A 17440-nucleotide genomic window follows, 5' to 3' on the forward strand; every position below is an offset into this window, starting at 1 on the left:
AATTAACTTTGTAGTGTAGACATACCCTAAGGGATTAACTCAGTTACCTAGCAAAAGCGATGGTTGGAGGGGTTGGGGCAATCAGACAATAAGAATATGGGTAGGAATTTCAAACTGAAGACAGAGGGGCTTTTTCTCTCTCTTCTTTGTTTGAGATCAGAGCAGTTTCTCCCAGGTATTGAGGGAGATGGGAGATGCTTCTATCTCTAAGAACAGACTTCTTGAAATGTCTAAGTAGGGAAAAGTTTAGATAGTCCACCAGGGTTTATTGTTTTCCTTGTTTGGGGGTTTGGAAATCATGTCTGAGTTGGCTAATTGTTTTTCTCTTTTGTAACTAAGGATTACAGCCAGGGACTTTCCCTGAGTGTGTGTGTGTGTGTGTACAGAAAGTCCCTGGCTGTAATATATATATAGTGTCTATTTACCACCTAGCCAAATTACTATGATTGCAACAGTAGTTTTGTTTTGATAATTAGAATAAAAAGAAAACTCTTTTACTAACTGGGATTGATTGATAGTTGTGTCTTTAGAACTAAGTGCCTAGTTACAAGGGCAGAGTCCATTGTTGTCTGTGGATTCCCTCTGTTTTTCCCAACTTCAAGCAAAAAGGAGGTTGGGGCAGAGGTGGAGAACTTTACCTTAGGGAGGGAATTTCTAAGGGAGGGGATTCCCAAGTTATCTCTACCCTGATTTTGTTGGAATCACTTGGGTCGTGGCAGCGAACAACCAGTTCTTTTTATTTGAATCTCAGAGGGACTGAGATTGAATAAGTTTGTCTCAGGGGCTGTGTCTACACTCGCATGAATTTCCGGAACTGCTTAAAACGGAATACTATTCCGTTTTAAGTTTTTCCGGAAAAGGAGCGTCTACATTGGCAGGCTGCTTTTCCGGAAAAGCCCTTTTTCCGGAAAAGCAGCTGTGGCCAATGTAGACGCGCTTTTCTGGAAAAGAGCCCCGATCGTCATTTTCGCGATCGGGGCTTTTTTCCGGAAAAGACTACTGGGCTGTCTACACTAGCCCTTTTCTGGAACAGTGTGCCGGAATAAGGAGCAGCGTAGCTTTTCCGGAATAGTGGCTGATTTTGTACAGTAGAGCGTCGTTGCTTTTCCGGAAATTCAAGGGCCAGTGTAGACAGCTCGCAGCTTATTCCAGAAAAGCGGCTGATTTTCCGGAATAAGTGGCCCAGTGTAGACACAGCTTGGGAATCACAGAGACAGGTTTTGCAGAGTTTATTTGGTTAGCCAGCCCCCCATCTCTACACACATAATGTCTGGTGAGGGGATTGAACGGTGACATCATGCAGTGTGTCATGCATACCCACATTGCTTTGCTCTATCTACAGGGGAGCTAACAACGTAGCCATAATATGCCAACAGGATGTCAGTGTAAACATGATTTGTGGACTTTCTTTTTGGTGACTTATGAATGTCGACAGTACTTTTGTCACCAAATCTTTCCAGTGTAGACATTGCTTAAGTCTCTGCTGTTTGTTAACCTCCCCCTGACTCCAAAGATAAGGTATTGCTTCACTTGAAGGGAGGAAAAAAAAGACCTGAATAAACTGCAATGTGTCTGATTGAAAAGACTGTGACTGGCAACTAGAGTTGGTTCACCTACAATTATTTAACTAGAAGTCAGCAACATCGTATATATTTTTAACTGTTTCTAGTGTTGCAAAGAATAATCTACACAAGAGATTTATTTTTTTATAAGGAAAGTAACTTGAACATAAAGGGTGTAAACCGAAACTCAGTAGGAGATTTAAAGAAAAGCAATTTTTGTTATTGGTTTTAATTAATGCCAGTAAGTGATAACCAAAAAAAATAGATTACTTAGAAAACACCCTTCCCTCTCCAAATTATCATGAAGCCACAATCTTTAGCTGCAAAGTTAATTTCCTCAATAATTATAGTTTGTTTTGAAGTGTAACAGTTTAGAAACACCCAACTGATAAGTATTTTTTTCTCTCTAAGAAATAAGGAAAACTGAGCCTTCTGTATCATTGCTGGATTCCTGAGGATCTCCTGTTTCCACTCCCTGCCCTTACATCTGCATCAGGAAGACATCATACCACACATACCAAAGTGTTAGTGAAATATAACTGAACAAGATTATTCCCTGAAGCCATCATTGGGATTCAGTCAACTGAAAGGGTCATTCTGGAGTCAGTCTCTACCTTTGCTAGAGAATGAGGTGTGCTGAGATCTTATTTGCGCTGCCTGTACTGAATCTAAGATAAACCTAATTAAATCCTCTGACTATTGCTGCCATGTTGCTGGGCATTGAAAATAGTATTCATAGTATACATATCAATTCACTAAATTCAGTATGTTTCACTATTTGCACAGACCTTATTACTATAGTCTTGGGAGGGAGGAGGGAGTCATTTATTATGGTAACCATAGTAACTATATCTTGTTGAGAGTGCAGTTGCTATATACTCATGCTTTTGCACTGCACTCCCAACCTCACCCTGTGGTACAGAGCTTTCGAGCCTTATGATAAGCACTTCCTCGAGGCCAAAAGGATTGCCCTCTTGGGGTGTGTCTAGACTACAGAGTTTTGTCGACAAAACTATACCTGCGTCTACACTACCGCTGAGTTCTGTCGACATAACGTCGACAGAACTCAGCAGTTTTGTCGACGCTGGTAAACCTCATTTTACGAGGCATAACGCCTTCTGTCGACAGCAGCTTGCTTTGTTGACAGAACTGAATGTAGTGTAGACGCTCTTTGTTGACAGAAGTTTTGTCGACAGAATCTGTCGACAAAACTTCTGTTGACAAAAGCCTGTAGTCTAGATGTACCCTTGGAGAACCAGCCAACTGGAGCCAAGATTATAACATGTCTGAGCAGCCAAATCTGCCTCAGTGCTAGTCCCATAACCCAAGAGCCCTATTACTGTAACAGAACTATTTGCAGTTAAGTTGGGCAAATATGCAGAGGCAACATTCTCAAAGAGTGGCAGTTACTATGGTACTCTTAGTTTGGCACCTTCTACCTAATGTCATCTGCTTAGTTCATCTTGTAGAAGTCAAGTGAGCAAGTACAGCCTGCAGGAGGGTAGGTTGAGGAGGTGTAACTAAGCAAGGATTGTAGAACTGCCTTCTCAAACATGCATCAGATCTAAATGCCAAAACAAGACAGTACTAGTGCATAATTCTTGGTAGCAGCCCTACAGATTTCTATGATGAAAACACCATCAATAGCATGATATTGATGCCTCCTTAACTCTGGTAGAGTGAGACATGACTATCGGGTACTGATATCCTACCTAACATATAACAAAATGTTCACATGTTTAGTGTAAGTAACATTCATCCATTTTATTCAGTTTCCTAAAGGCTACAAAGGTCTTGCTGATATCTTATATGTCTGAATCATATCCAAATAAAATCTCAAAGATCTCCCAACATTAAAGATAAAGTCTAATTTCTTCTGAGTGAGACTGAGATTTTGAGAAGAACAGTAGGAAATTAATGGAACTACTGGAATCCTTTTTTGGTTGGCTGGTAAAGATGACTTTTCTTTTTAGGTGTTTTGGTGTCTGCTGGGTCAAGCAACCTAGCATTAATAGAATTAATTTGCTTTTTCTCTTTGGACTCATGGATCAAGAGCTGGTGCATTTTATCCAGAACAGTTGAATTTTACAATTCTAGAGACTTTGTGATATATTCTAGCAACTCCTAGATTAGTCTGGAATTGTTAGGCTATGAAACAGATAAGGAGATGACCCCATCATCATCAGTTGTTGAGGCTGAAGGAATCCCATCTATATTTCATGTTTCTTCTACAGCAGAAGGATGATCAGAAATACGTAATCTTTCTGGTAAGCCCATACAGCCCATAGATTAAGAGAAAATAAGGGAAAGGTTCTTGAAACAGGGAGTCTCAAGTGACCAAAGAAGCTGAAAAAAACCCTTCTCTTATGTCCCAAGTGAGAATGAGACACTGGGGTACAAATTAATTAAAAAAGTTAGCCAAGGGCTAATAAAAACACCCCCTGAAATGTCATTGTGCATTAAGAGAACATCCCATCATGCATAACAAATTGTGGAAAAGAAGGAATTGAGGTGTCATTTTATACTGGTACAATGAGAGGATACTCATGCCACCTCAATAGGCAGCATCTTCCAGGAAGTTTTCAATGTTCAGCAGCACCAGCACAGCACTTTCCACAATGGGAAGAGACAGTAGTCACCACAGGGCATGTCTACACTAGGACATTATTTCAAAATAACATATTTTGAAATAATAACACCCGAAATAACTATTTTGAAATAGCATATCTATGCTACAGGGAAGCCTTGAAATTAGTCCGAGGCAGGCTCCCTTAATGTGGGTGCACTACCTTGATTTACTCCCCAGTGCTTCCTGGAACTCTAATTACTTTGAATGACTTTGGGGAATAGTTATTTCAAAACAGCAGCCATGGAGCGCAGATAGGATATTTTGAAATAAGCATTATTCTTCTTGGAAGGTAGGAATTATTATTTTGAAATGACCAACTGATTATTTCAAAATAATGGGGTTGGTAGTATGGATGCGCTGTTTGTTATTTCGAAATAAGGGAAGTTATTTCAAAATAACTCCCTAGTATAGACCAGGGCTCAGAGAAAAACTGACAGGAAGTCCTTGGCAACCAGATAGCTAAAAATGACATATGAATTACTTACATGTCTTACTCATTATAAAGGTGACAAAAGTTTCTTCCTAGTCTATCAATTAATGCTGTGGTATCCAACACGCTAGCCACTAGCAACATGTGCTATTTGGCCAATTGAATGTGGCTAGCTGGCGTGAACAATGTGGTTATTTGGCTGGTTGATTGTAGATAGTGCGCTATTGCAATAGCTGCTTCACAACTGGTTGGACACCACGGATTTAATGAGCAAAATCACACTTCTACTGATAGAGTGCAATCCGTGCATTTGGCCAAAGCTGAGTAGAGTAGAAACTCTCTGTAAAATCTCTGTAAATGCACAAAGTTGAGAGTTGAGTTCAACACCATTTTTCAATCTGGAATCCTATTAAGACAGCGTCTTGCTATTACTTTGCAATATGTCCAGTCCAATTTAGATATTAATCTGAAAGTCTTCCACTCTGGTGCCCCATTGAAACTGGAGTTAGTATATTTTCAAAGGGATTGATTTAATGTAAAATCATACTCATATAAATATGATTAGTCTTTCTTCTTTCCACACAAGTAGAATAATTGCTAGTCTAGCTCTCATCTATCAGCCCTTTTCCTGTTAACAGCAGACACTCCATTCCAGCCATGATCCCTCATTTCACAAGAACATTCCAAAGCAATATACAACCATTTCCATTGGGTGTTTTACCTTGTTGACTGTGGCTGCTTCACACAAAGCTAACTGATTGCCTCAGGGTGGGATAAAACCAGAGGGCTCACTGAATATCCCAGCCAAATGACAGGGCTCTGTTATGATCTCAGCAGATTTCTTGATACACCCAACTGAAGTAGCCAGGCAAACACTGTAGAAGAGGGAAAACAAAGCAGATATGTTAATACTCGGCAAACTGAAGAGATATGACCATATTTTACGTGATATTGAAAGTCCAAATCACTGGCATAGATACAGTTCACTGAAGTTCTAATTCTATTACTGCCTCACGCAGGCAGTTTATTTTTGCTCATTAATGAAACAGTATCATGACTGCACAAGCGGCAGCCACAGTAATTAGCAAAGCATCTCCTTCCATTCTTCAAAATGTCGTCAAAACACTTGTCAGGAAATAAACTCATTTTCAGTCACTACTACGATTTCCAGGGTTTCAGGCATTGATGATAGCTTGTCTGCTTGGTTTAAAAGAGCTCCTGATATAACAGAACCTGACACTGTTTACTTCAGCCTATTATGCTTGCTGCATTTGCTGAATGCTTCAGTGGAACAGAAAAATCGAAAGAAGGCTATTCATTGTAATGCCAGCTGCTTTTTAAAAAAGGAAATCAATTTTAGCTTGAGCTCAGAATGTATGCAGCAGATCCAGAGTGACCCGCCACTTTTGATGTCAACAACAAAAGAATCTGCCTGAATTTTCCACAACAATCTCAAAACAGCTTAAAGAACATCAAAAATCCTAGATTAGTTTCATTTTAGCTTATGTTCAAATTGGTATCTACTAGTACTGACAATATCACAAAATAGAATAGCTTCAACAACAGAGGTTGCCTTTGAAAGTGTGGAGGGAAAAGGGCATTTTTTCAACATAGAGTTTCATTATAAATTACTTGGCAGGATCATTTTACGACTGAAATAATTAGTCATGTTTGGTATTTATAGCTGGTATCATGATGCCTTTCTGTACTGCTAATTAATTATTTTATGGCCAGCATGTTTCAAATGCAATTAGCTAGGTATGGCAATGATCATAATATTTTACATATTCATGACAACACTCTTCTGATGTATTGTAAAACTTGTTGGTATACTGAATGTCAAATTCATTTAATGTCTTTCTTAATATTTAATCTCCATATATAGTTGTTTGCATAATATATATGAGATCCTATGGGCATAATCACTGTAATTATTATTTTCATTGCAGAAACTCCTTCAGGCTCTGATCAGAATCAAGGCCTCATTGTACTAGGACCTGGACAACTACAGCTTACGAGGATGGTACTTGCATTGAAGACTGCATATTTCAGAGAGCTATGAACTGGCAACACAGACAAAGCTGAAGGATCTGATGGTACCTGTGAAGGAGTTCCCTCATCACAAGTGCACCTTCTTGTGGCCAGGCATGGCAGCTATCTCCCCTTATGATGCCCCTTGCTGACAATTGCTCTGGCACCATGGTGGAGTCTCTTTCTGCAAATTGGCGACTGGACAATTGTGCTTTGGTCTTCCCCTTCCGAGGTATCAGCGAGTCTAACCAAGGTAGCCCAGTGATCTTAAAGCAGGTCTGCAAACCATGGCTCTTACACCCCAGACTGCGGAAAGTTTCACTTCATTTTCCTCTATGGCTGGGAGGAGAAGCCCTCTATTCTGGATACCAGATTAGGGATCTTGTAGCTGGCTGCAAAGGTTTACTTCCTCAGACTCCTTGCTGCCTCCCTGGACCACCTCCTATCACTACTGTTCCTCCAGAGAGTGACTTCAGGCTCTCTCTCTCCCTACAGCCCCTTTCTGCTACAAAACTCCTAGCATTATGATCACCGCCCACCTCCCCACCCCGATCCCCTGCTGAATTTAATGTTCAGTTAAACCTGTCTTTGTCTCATAGGGGTTGCAAGGTATGTTATTTGGCCTCTCAGGCTCACATTAATCTCTTTGTGGCCTGTATGGAGTACACAGCCCATCACAGAACCAAATTAGGCATCTCAATTGCATAATCTCCCTACGCTAACTGTGACAGTTTGGCCTCCGCCTTACACTTTACAAAATTGACTTATGGATACAAATATGCATAACTCAGAGATGCTTTGGACAAAATACCTCACTGTTAATGTCACAATTTGCTGGACCTATATATCTTGTTTTGGTGTATGTATCATTCTTGTATGTAAAGTTAGAGATATAGGGTATGGGTTGGTTTATGGTTTTAATGTGCAAATGGAAGCCATCAGGGTGTTTCCCTCAACATCTGGGTGATCATCTGTAAATGCTTCCTTTGTCCTTTAAGTCTAAGCAGTGGTTGGTCTTAGGACCCCAACTGATAGGGTCTGACCAGGTAATTTTCCATGGAAAGGAGGAATGTAGAAACAAAAAATTCCCGCCCAGAAGGAAGGCTATTTAGGAGGCAAAGTTTTCAGGCTTTTGGGTCTCTGGTTATCCTCTTGGGTGTGTCTTGCCAGCCACAGCCCAAGGGAAAAACAATCTTCCCTGGCTTGGAGGCTTAGCTGAAATAAGAACAGTTTTAGGGAAAGTTGGCAATAAGCTTTCGTATGTTAGAACTAGCTATGCAGGTTTTATTTTAAATTTGTAATTCTCTTTGCTCTACCTGTTTTCACTTGCAACCATTTAAATCCTACTGTTTGTACTTAATAAAATCACTTTTATTTACTACCAAGCTCAGTGTAAATAATTGTTGCACAGAAGAACAATCAATGTGTACATCTTCCTTTAATTTGTAATGGAGGCTTACCTGAATGATTTATTTGGGGGTTCTGATCTATTTGAGGAATGGGTTCCCTGGAAGCTGTGCCTGAAACTGCATTCTCCTCAGACCTGAAGAGTTTCAGTGTCTGTCTTACTCTTTGGGGTGTGGGTAGGAGAGCAGTGAACGCAGCTCTGTACCTTGGCTGGGGGAGACCAGGAGATCTGGTCCAGCAGAACAAGGCAGTGAGAAGCCCCAGAGAGCAAGGAGGCAAGTGTCAATGGCTTTATCAGCATACCGGGAAGCAGCCTCAAGGGGTCTTCCGTGTCTGCGCCCCATCACACTCATATTGATATGTATTCCTCCTCAGGGACAGTGACAAGACATCAGACACTGAATACCTTATAGTGCTTCATGTTTTCTCACCCTTGGGTTTGAGGGCAGCACAGAGAGGCCACATTCTTGCCTTAATTATGGCCGGCAAACTATGAGGAAGAAGCAGCAACCTTATTCCTTGTCTAGTGTGCCCACAGAAGAGTTATCCATTATTCCTCACAATGTTAAACCATTGTCCCTAAAGCACTCCACAAATGTAGTAATAACACTAACAATAAATTAAGGTACAAATTATATACTGATTTTCACCCTGTACAATGGTGGTGATACATTTCAAATATTAATGGGATCTTGGAATAGGCACTCTGTGCTCTCATGGAGACCTTTTTTTTCTTTCTTTCTTACTTTGTTGTTCAGTTAGTTTAAAATAATGGTCATTTTGATTGCAAGAGCTGACCAAAGTACTTCCATCAAAACATGGAAAATGGCTTTTTGACCATAATGATATTTTTTCAGCAAATTTTCATTTTAGAAGAAAATTTTCCTGTTTTTCAATGAAAAAAAAAAATCTCCAAAATGTTTGGACATGCAGGTTTTCCCCATCATCATTCTTCTATCTCCAATTTTGCAAGAGGAAAAAGGAAGAGATGGAGCTACACTCAAAGGCTAAAGATCAAAAAATGAAAAAAAAAATGTTTAATATTGTTCCAAAACCTGAGATTCTACCAAAAAGTTTCAAACGAAACCATTCTGTTCTGTTTTGTTCACATTTTAAAAAGAAATAAATAGCATTTTTTACCAGCTCTAATAATTGCTTTTTGGGAATGCAAAAATGACTAATACAACCCACATAATATCCTGTTCAGGCTAGCAGTCAGTTCCTCTGGCTTGCAAAATAGAGGAATAGGAGTCTACATGTCCTCTGAAGTTCGTGGAAGACTAACTACAAGGTCCAAGAAAAGGACCGGGTGTCAGGGGAGAGGACGAATTGGGTGATAATGACAGAAAAATCAGCTGGGTTAGGAAGAATGAAGTTGAAAGAAAGGAATCAGAATAGATAAAGATAGGGCTGGTGACAGACATCACCAGGCCCTGGGCACTGTTGGATGGGGCTGGCTCCAGGTCCTCCCAGAAGGGGAGGGACCTCAGGTTGAAGAGGCAGCCAGCCTTCAGCACTGACTGGACAGCATGACATGTCCCTTAGCACCTCTCAAACCAGACCACATGGGGCTCTGATTGCGATTTAAAAGACCCAGGGATCCAACAGCTACAATAGTGGTGGCATCAGCATGGAGTTTCAGACCCTTTTAAATCACAAGACTGTGGGGCAACTTCCCTCAATCCCTGTAGCTCCATCCCCATCACTGGCCCTGGACAAAGAAAAGGATAAAAATAATTATTGTGTGTCTAGAGAAGCTTTAGAGAAGCATTGAGACATTTTTGGGGGAGGGATTCCAAATAAACCTCTAAACCTCCTAAGATTCTCGCGTAACTTGTAAATTGTTTTCTGTATACTATTGAGAAGTCAAAGGAGAACTAGGAAAAGATATTACTCACATTTATATAATGAACCAGAGCCTTTGTTCCAAACTACTAACTGCATCTAAAATCCTAAGAGACTAGTAATAGCATGCAGAATCCTGAGAATGTTTTCACACTTAGTTTGTAGACAAGATAAACAACATCTGTGCCCAGCTGTCCTCCAGATCTTCCAGGGTATTCTTTTTTAAGTCACTACAGCCATTTCACATACAGTTTCTCTCCTGTTTCTTCACAAAGTGGTTGAGGAAGTGGAATTTTTTTTAAAACCATGCTTTAATAGCTGCTTGAATTCTTTGCTTATATTTGGTTGCTCTGAGCACATTTGGATATGTCAAGCAATATTGCGGCTCTCTCACGTTCATAAGACAGGGATTGATAATTGAGTGGTCATACTTTATTTTTTTTAAAGAACATTCTTGTTCAGAGAGATTATCCTGTGCCACCCTACAAGGCTGGGCAAATAATGGAGTAAAACTCCACAAGGATCTCCCTCATATTGAAGGGTGTTGAGGGGCAGGTTGGGCAGGTGAGGGGAAGAAGGGAATTATCTCTCCCACTATTCAGTCTGAGGAACTATAAGATTTATCCAACCAATATATATGCCTATTCCCAGTTAAACAGTTGTCACTTGAAGCCCAGCTAGTGTCAATATTTCCCAAGCAAATTAATCCCATCACATTTCGGAATGTAGCAGGTTTAGCAACTCTTCAAGAAAAGTGAACCAGCTGAAGCTAAATCTACACTACAGAGTTTTTCCGGGATACCAGGGAATGCATCTGCTCTTCCAAAAAAATTTTCAGAAGAGCAGATGCGCTTTTTCGGCATCCCTGTAAACCTCATTTTATACAAGGAAGAAGGGATGTTCCAAAAAAAGGGTTTTTTTTCTGACACTTGGCCCAGTGTAGACAGCTAGAGCCAGCTGAGCCTACCTTAAACTGGGATGAAAACAATGACATCTCTAACATTTCCATGAACTGATAATCCAAAATGTTTTGTTTCAGCAATTTTAAAATTTGTCCATCTTGATTTTGAATTTTAAAAATATTTTAATTTTTTTGAAAATGTGTATATCATTTATAATTTTCACCCGATAAGTTGTTTAGAACTGAAAAACAAAATTTTTCTTTTTTCGAAAAAAAAAGTGGAAAAAGCAACGCAAATTGTGGTTCTCAATTTCTGTAGCTTTTTCTGGAAGATGAGTGTAATGTAAACATAGCCTGATAGAGAAACACTTCAAAAGGTCCAGCCACTGAGGTGTTCTTCATAACCTCTTAATCCAGCCACTATAACTGGCACCTGAAGAAGAAGGAGTAGATGAGTAGGGGAGAGAAGAGGGAAGAGTGATAGCTGAATCTGAGAAATATTATATAAACTAAATAGTAGGCTAATTTTATAATCAAAACACCATTATGTACTTACACGATGAAGAAAACATTTTAACCCTCAACTTAATGGTTGATAATCGACCATATATTTAGAGTGTGTCTATTTATTTGATCAAGAACTCCTCGTAAATGATAAGAGCTAGGACCACCAAATTTAGTATGCAGCTTCCTCTTCTCCTAATTTAAAGCAACATATGGGTTTGGTTGTAGCAGGAAAACAGGATGTCTCTAGAATGGGATTGCTTCTCATAAAGTCAAACAGAAAGGAGACAGAATCCCCAAATCATGTCCACTGCTCAGAATTGACACAACAGGGCAAATGTTGAAAGAGACTTAAAGGAAGATGAACCACATATATAGGATGGACCTGGAATAGGAGCGTTTCTCAATTAACCTTCCAGAAAACAATATATTAAACAGATAAATTTGGAGTAGTACAAATTTTTTATACTGTCTTGGTACAGCTAAATCAATGCTTGAGGTTTGAAAACAATGTTATTGAAAACCAACTTGACGATAGTCCTTTTTTATTAAAATGTAACGAATGATAAGAATTTGCAGGGATGAAGAAAAAAAACACTTGATGGAATTTCAATTAAAAAAAAATACTAAACTTAACATAATAAAAACAATACAGTTTTGAAAAGCACAATCATTTCAATAAAGCTGTACATTTTCCCTTCATTCCCCTCTCCCCCCCAAAAAAGGAGGTAAAAACCCAAGCTATGCTGGATAAATCTGATTTAACACTATATAATTCTAATGTACTTCCCCTCTAAAGATCTCCAAATATTTTAAAGTTAATAATGAAATGAGATATTAACTTAATTACCTACACAACTGGTTCTTAAACTTTTTGACCCAGGTCCCACTCAACACAAACCTTTCTGCAGACCACCAGCCAACCACCCTTGATGACAAAATGGGTACAGGATGGGATGGAGGCTGTGAGGTCTGGCTGGGCAGTAGAGTTCAGGAGCAGGATGAGGGTGGGGCCTCTGGCTGCAGAAATGGGCTGAGGTGGGGCTCAGTGCAGAAACAGGTACAGCACTCATCTATTCCTGTGATCTGGCCACTAAATTAAAGCCTTAGGCTGGGTGTGCCTAGACTGGGTGTGTCTAGACTACATCCCTCTGTCAGCAGAGGGATATAAATGAAGCACTTTGAAAGTGAAAATGAAGCAGGGATCTTCATTTGCATAATCACGTAATGGCGCTCTTTCGAAAAAGCGCTATTTAAAATTGAAACCACAGTCTAGATGCAGTTCTTTCAAAAATAGAAGCCTTTTTCAAAAGATCCTATACTCCTCAAAAAATGAGCTTTACGGGATCTTTCAAAAAAGGCTTCTATTTTTGAAAGAACCATGTCTAGACTGCAGTTTCAATTTCAAAATAGCGCTTTTTCGAAAGAGCACCATTAGGTGATTATGCAAATGAAGTGCGGGATATTTAAATCCTGACTTCATTTGCACTTTCCAAGTGCTTCATTTACATCCCTCTGGCGACAGAGGGATGTAGTCTAGACACACCCTTAGTGTAACACTATCATTTATATAATGACTTATATTTTCAAAGTAAGGCACATACAGTACTTAGCTGCATAGAAATATTAGTGCATGTGCACTAATTTATGTCTCCAAATGTCCAATGTGTGTACAAAAATTAAGCCAAGGTATAGAATTTAGCTATGTATGTGAGACTGCACACACAACATATTTGTGCATGAATACTTAGGCACATAAATATGTTCTTATACAGCTCCGTGCAGCTAAATTTGAGAATATAATCCAAGCAATATAAATTTTGTTTGTTTATATTTATAGCATGAAAGTAATGTGCATGTGTATAGCTGCTGTCCACCTGGATCTTAACGTAAAATGAAGCTGTATTTTTAAAAAATTATTGTAATGGGCTACATTTAAAAAATTGGAAATATGTGCATACGCATGTTGCAGGCAAAGTTGGGATTTTAATCACTTCCATATTTATAACTGTCTGAACATCTGCATGCACACTTATCATTAGTTTAAAATTGTGCTTTTAAAAAGCATGTTTCCCTGCAACATAAAGCTTGTGGAGCAGCTGTCATCATACACTTGTTACATTACAGGATAAAGGCTGTGATAACATTTTGCAAACTTGGATATCTATCCGTATTTATAAAATATCATATTACTATTGTGCACCATTCCAAACTAAAATGGATGACTAATATTTGCAATTTTTAGGGTGTTTGTTCAGAGCTGCTGGGTATATATACAGCATAGCTAAATGTGATTTGGAAAATAATGCAGGCCAGCTGTGATAAGTTCCTGTTTTCTTCAGGAGAAAGCAAATCTAAATTTATTTTTAGTTGCAGGGTATCTATATGTCAAGCTAGAGTTATGTGGTATTTCTGTGTAAGCTGTGTGATAATTTTATTACCACCTGACGTCTAAAAACTTCATATTAATTGTAAAACTCTCTTAAGAAGATTGACTTGTACCAGTCTTGTGCACAGATAATATCTGCTGAAATAGATGCTGGTGCCTCATAGGAAAATAGTTCCCACCATATATTTATATCTATTCAGATATTAACCATATCATTTTTTATAATGGAAAAACAGATAAATATGATATTAATATTTTGAACTTGGACATATCCCAGCAATGAAATCTAATAGCTAGCAGGATAAAACAACAGTAAGAATTCACCAGTATAACTTTTCAAATATCTACAATATAGCTATATTTTGTTTTTGTGTCCTTGATAAAGCTGGAAAGCAGTGGCTAAAATAGTTTTTTCAATCTTCTTTCACCGTAGCTATGTCTAGACTGCATCCCTTTTCCGTAAAAGGGATGCAAATTAGACACATCACAATTGCAAATGAAGCGAGGATTGAAATCCCCACTGCTTCATTTGCATAAAAATGGTTGCCGCTTTTTTCCGGCTTGGAGCTTTGCCCGAAAAAAGCGCAAGTCTAGACGCGGACCTTCGGAAAATAAAGCCTTTTCTGAGAGATCCGCATCTAGACTGGCTCATAGACTCATAGACTCATAGACTTTAAGGTCAGAAGGGACCATTATGATCATCTAGTCTGACCCCCTGCACAGTGCAGGCCACAGAATCTCAACCACCCCTCTTAGAATAATCCTCTCACCTATATCAAAGATATTGAAGCATTCAAATACTTTAAAGGACCCAACATGCAGAGAGTCCTTCAGCTGTGATCTGTGCCCAATGCTACAGAGGAAGGCGAAAAACCTCCAGGGCCTCTGCCAATCTACCCTGGAGGAAAATTCCTTCCCAACCCCAAAAATGGCGATCAGCTAAACCCTGAGCATGTGGGCAAGACTCACCAGCCAGACACCCAGAAAGTTCCCTATAGCAACTCCTATCATCCCTCCATTGACCTATTTCCAACTGATAATGAATGGTCAATTAGTTACCAAGATTTCATCCAACCATCCCCTTATCATAGAATCATAGAACTGGAAGAGACCCCAGAAGGTCGTCAAGTCCAGCCCCCCGCTCTAGGCAGGACCAATCCCATCTAAATCAACCCGGCCAGGGCTTTGTCAAGCCGAGACTTAAATACCTCTAGGGATGGAGACTCCACTACTTCCCTAGGTAACCCATTCCAATGCTTCACTACCCTTCTAGTAAAATAGTTTTTCCTAATATCCAATCTGGACCTCTCCCACCACAACTTGAGACCATTGCTCCTTGTTCTGCCATCTGTCACTACTGAGAATAGCCTCTCTCCATCCTCTTTGGAACCTCCCTTCAGGAAGTTGAAGGCTGCTATCAAATCCCCCCTCACTCTTCGCTTCTGCAGACTAAACAGACCCAACTCCCTCAGCCTCTCCTCGTAGGTCATATGCTCCAGCCCCCTAATCATTTTGGTTGCCCTCCGCTGGACCCTCTCCAATGCTTCCGCATCCTTTTTGTAGTGGGGGGCCCAGAACTGGACACAATACTCCAGATGTGGCCTTACCAAAGCCGAATAAAGGGGAATAATGACATCTCTGGATCTGCTGGCAATGCTCCTCTTAATGCATCCTAATATGCCATTAGCCTTCTTGGCTACAAGGGCACACTGTTGACTCATATCTAGCTTCTCATCCACTGTAACCCCCAGGTCCTTTTCTGCAGAACTACTACTTAACTGGTTGGTCCCCAGCCTGTAACTATGCTTGGGATTCTTCCGTCCCAAGTGCAGGACTCTACACTTGTCTTTGTTGAATCTCATAAGATTTCTAGTTGCCCAATCCTCCAATTTGTCTAAGTCACTCTGGATCCTATCTCTGCCCTTAAGCGTATCTACCTCTCCCCCCAGCTTAGTGTCATCTGCAAACTCGCTGAGGGTGCAATCTATCCTCTCATCCAGGTCATTAATAAAGATATTGAACAAAACCGGTCCTAGAACCGAACCTTGGGGCACTCCACTAGAAACCGACCGCCATCCTGACATCGAACCGTTGATCACTACCCGCTGGGCCCGGCCTTCTAGCCATCTTTCTATCCATCTTACCGTCCATTTATCCAATCCACATTCCCTTAACTTGTTGGCAAGAATATTGTGGGAGACCGTATCAAAAGCCTTGCTAAAGTCAAGGTATATAACATCCACTGACTTTCCCATGTCCACCGAGCCAGTTACCTCATCATAGAAGCTAATCAGATTGGTCAGGCACGACTTGCCCTTTGTGAATCCATGCTGACTATTCCTGATCATTTTCCTCTCATCCAAGTGTCTCAAAATGGATTCCTTTAGGATCCCTTCCATGATTTTTCCGGGAACCGAGGTAAGACTGACCGGCCTATAGTTCCCTGGATCGTCCTTCTTCCCTTTTTTGAAGATGGGCACTACATTTGCCTTTTTCCAATCATCCGGGATTTCTCCCGATCTCCACGACTTTTCAAAGATAATGGCCAAAGGCTCCTCAATGACATTTGCCAACTCCCTCAGTACCCTCGGGTGCATTAAGTCCGGACCCATGGATTTATGTACGTTTAGCTTTTCTAAATAGTTCCTAACCTGTTCTTTACCCACCAAGGGCTGTCCATCTTCCTCCCATCTTGCGTCACTTAGCACAGAAGTCCAGGAGCCGATCTTGTCCGTGAATACAGAGGCAAAGAAAGCATTGAGTACTTCAGCTTTCCCCACATCATCTGTCACTAGGTTACTTCCTTCATCCATTAGGGACTGCACACCCTCTCTGATCACCTTCTTCTTGTTGACATGCCTGTAGAAACCTTTCTTGTTATCCTTCACATCCTTAGCCAGTCGCAACTCCATTTGCGCTTTCGCCTTCCTGATAACCCCCCGGCATTCTCGAACTATACATTTAAACTCCTCCCTAGTCATTTGTCCAAGTTTCCACTTTCTGTAAGCTTCCTTTTTGTGCTTAAGTTCACCAAGGATTTCCCCTGTAAGCCAATCCGGTCTCCTACCAGGTTTGCCTCTCTTGCTACGCGTTGGGATGGTTTCTTTCTGTGCCTTCAATAAGGCTTCTTTAAAATACTGCCAGCTGTCCTGGACTCCTTTCCCCTTCATGTTAACATCCCAGGGGATTCTTTCCATCAGATCTCTGAGGGAGTCAAAATCTGCTTTTTTGAAGTCCAAGGTGTGTATTTTACTACTCTCTTTCCTTCCTTTGGTCAGGATCCTGAAATCTACCATCTCATGATCACTGCTTCCCAGGTTATCACCCACCTCTACGTCCCCTATTAGTTCCTCCCTGTTTGTGAGGAGAAGGTCAAGCTGTACACGGCCCCTGGTCGGATCCTTCAGCACTTGTACCAAGAAGTTATCCCCAACATTCTCCAAAAACTTCCTGGATTGCCTGTGTACTGCCGTATTGGTTTCCCAACAGATGTCAGGGTGATTAAAGTCCCCCATGAGAACCAGGGCCTGCGATCTGGAAGCTTCGCTCAGTTGTCCGAAGAAAGCCTCATCTACCTCATCCACCTGGTTTGGTGGCCTGTAGCAGATACTAACCACAACATCACTGCTGTTTGCTTCTTTAAACCTGACCCATAGACTTTCAACAAGTTTTTCTCCCTCTTTATACTGGAGTTCAGAGCAATCATAGTGCTCTCTTACATATACTGCAACTCTTCCTCCTT

General features: G+C 40.5%; 1 long non-coding RNA gene across 3 annotated transcripts in view; it reads right to left on the reverse strand.

The window, feature by feature from the left end:
* The window catches only part of LOC142830059 (uncharacterized), a 202106-nt gene that overhangs the window by 77248 nt on the left and 107418 nt on the right, over nucleotides 1-17440 (reverse strand). For all 3 annotated transcript variants that reach the window (XR_012905085.1, XR_012905083.1, XR_012905084.1), the window contains one exon: nucleotides 5343-5496. This is a non-coding gene — a long non-coding RNA (uncharacterized LOC142830059). The remainder of the gene's footprint in view (nucleotides 1-5342; nucleotides 5497-17440) is intronic.

The sequence above is a fragment of the Pelodiscus sinensis genome, chromosome 6 (assembly GCF_049634645.1).
Source record: "Pelodiscus sinensis isolate JC-2024 chromosome 6, ASM4963464v1, whole genome shotgun sequence".
Taxonomy (NCBI): domain Eukaryota; kingdom Metazoa; phylum Chordata; order Testudines; family Trionychidae; genus Pelodiscus; species Pelodiscus sinensis.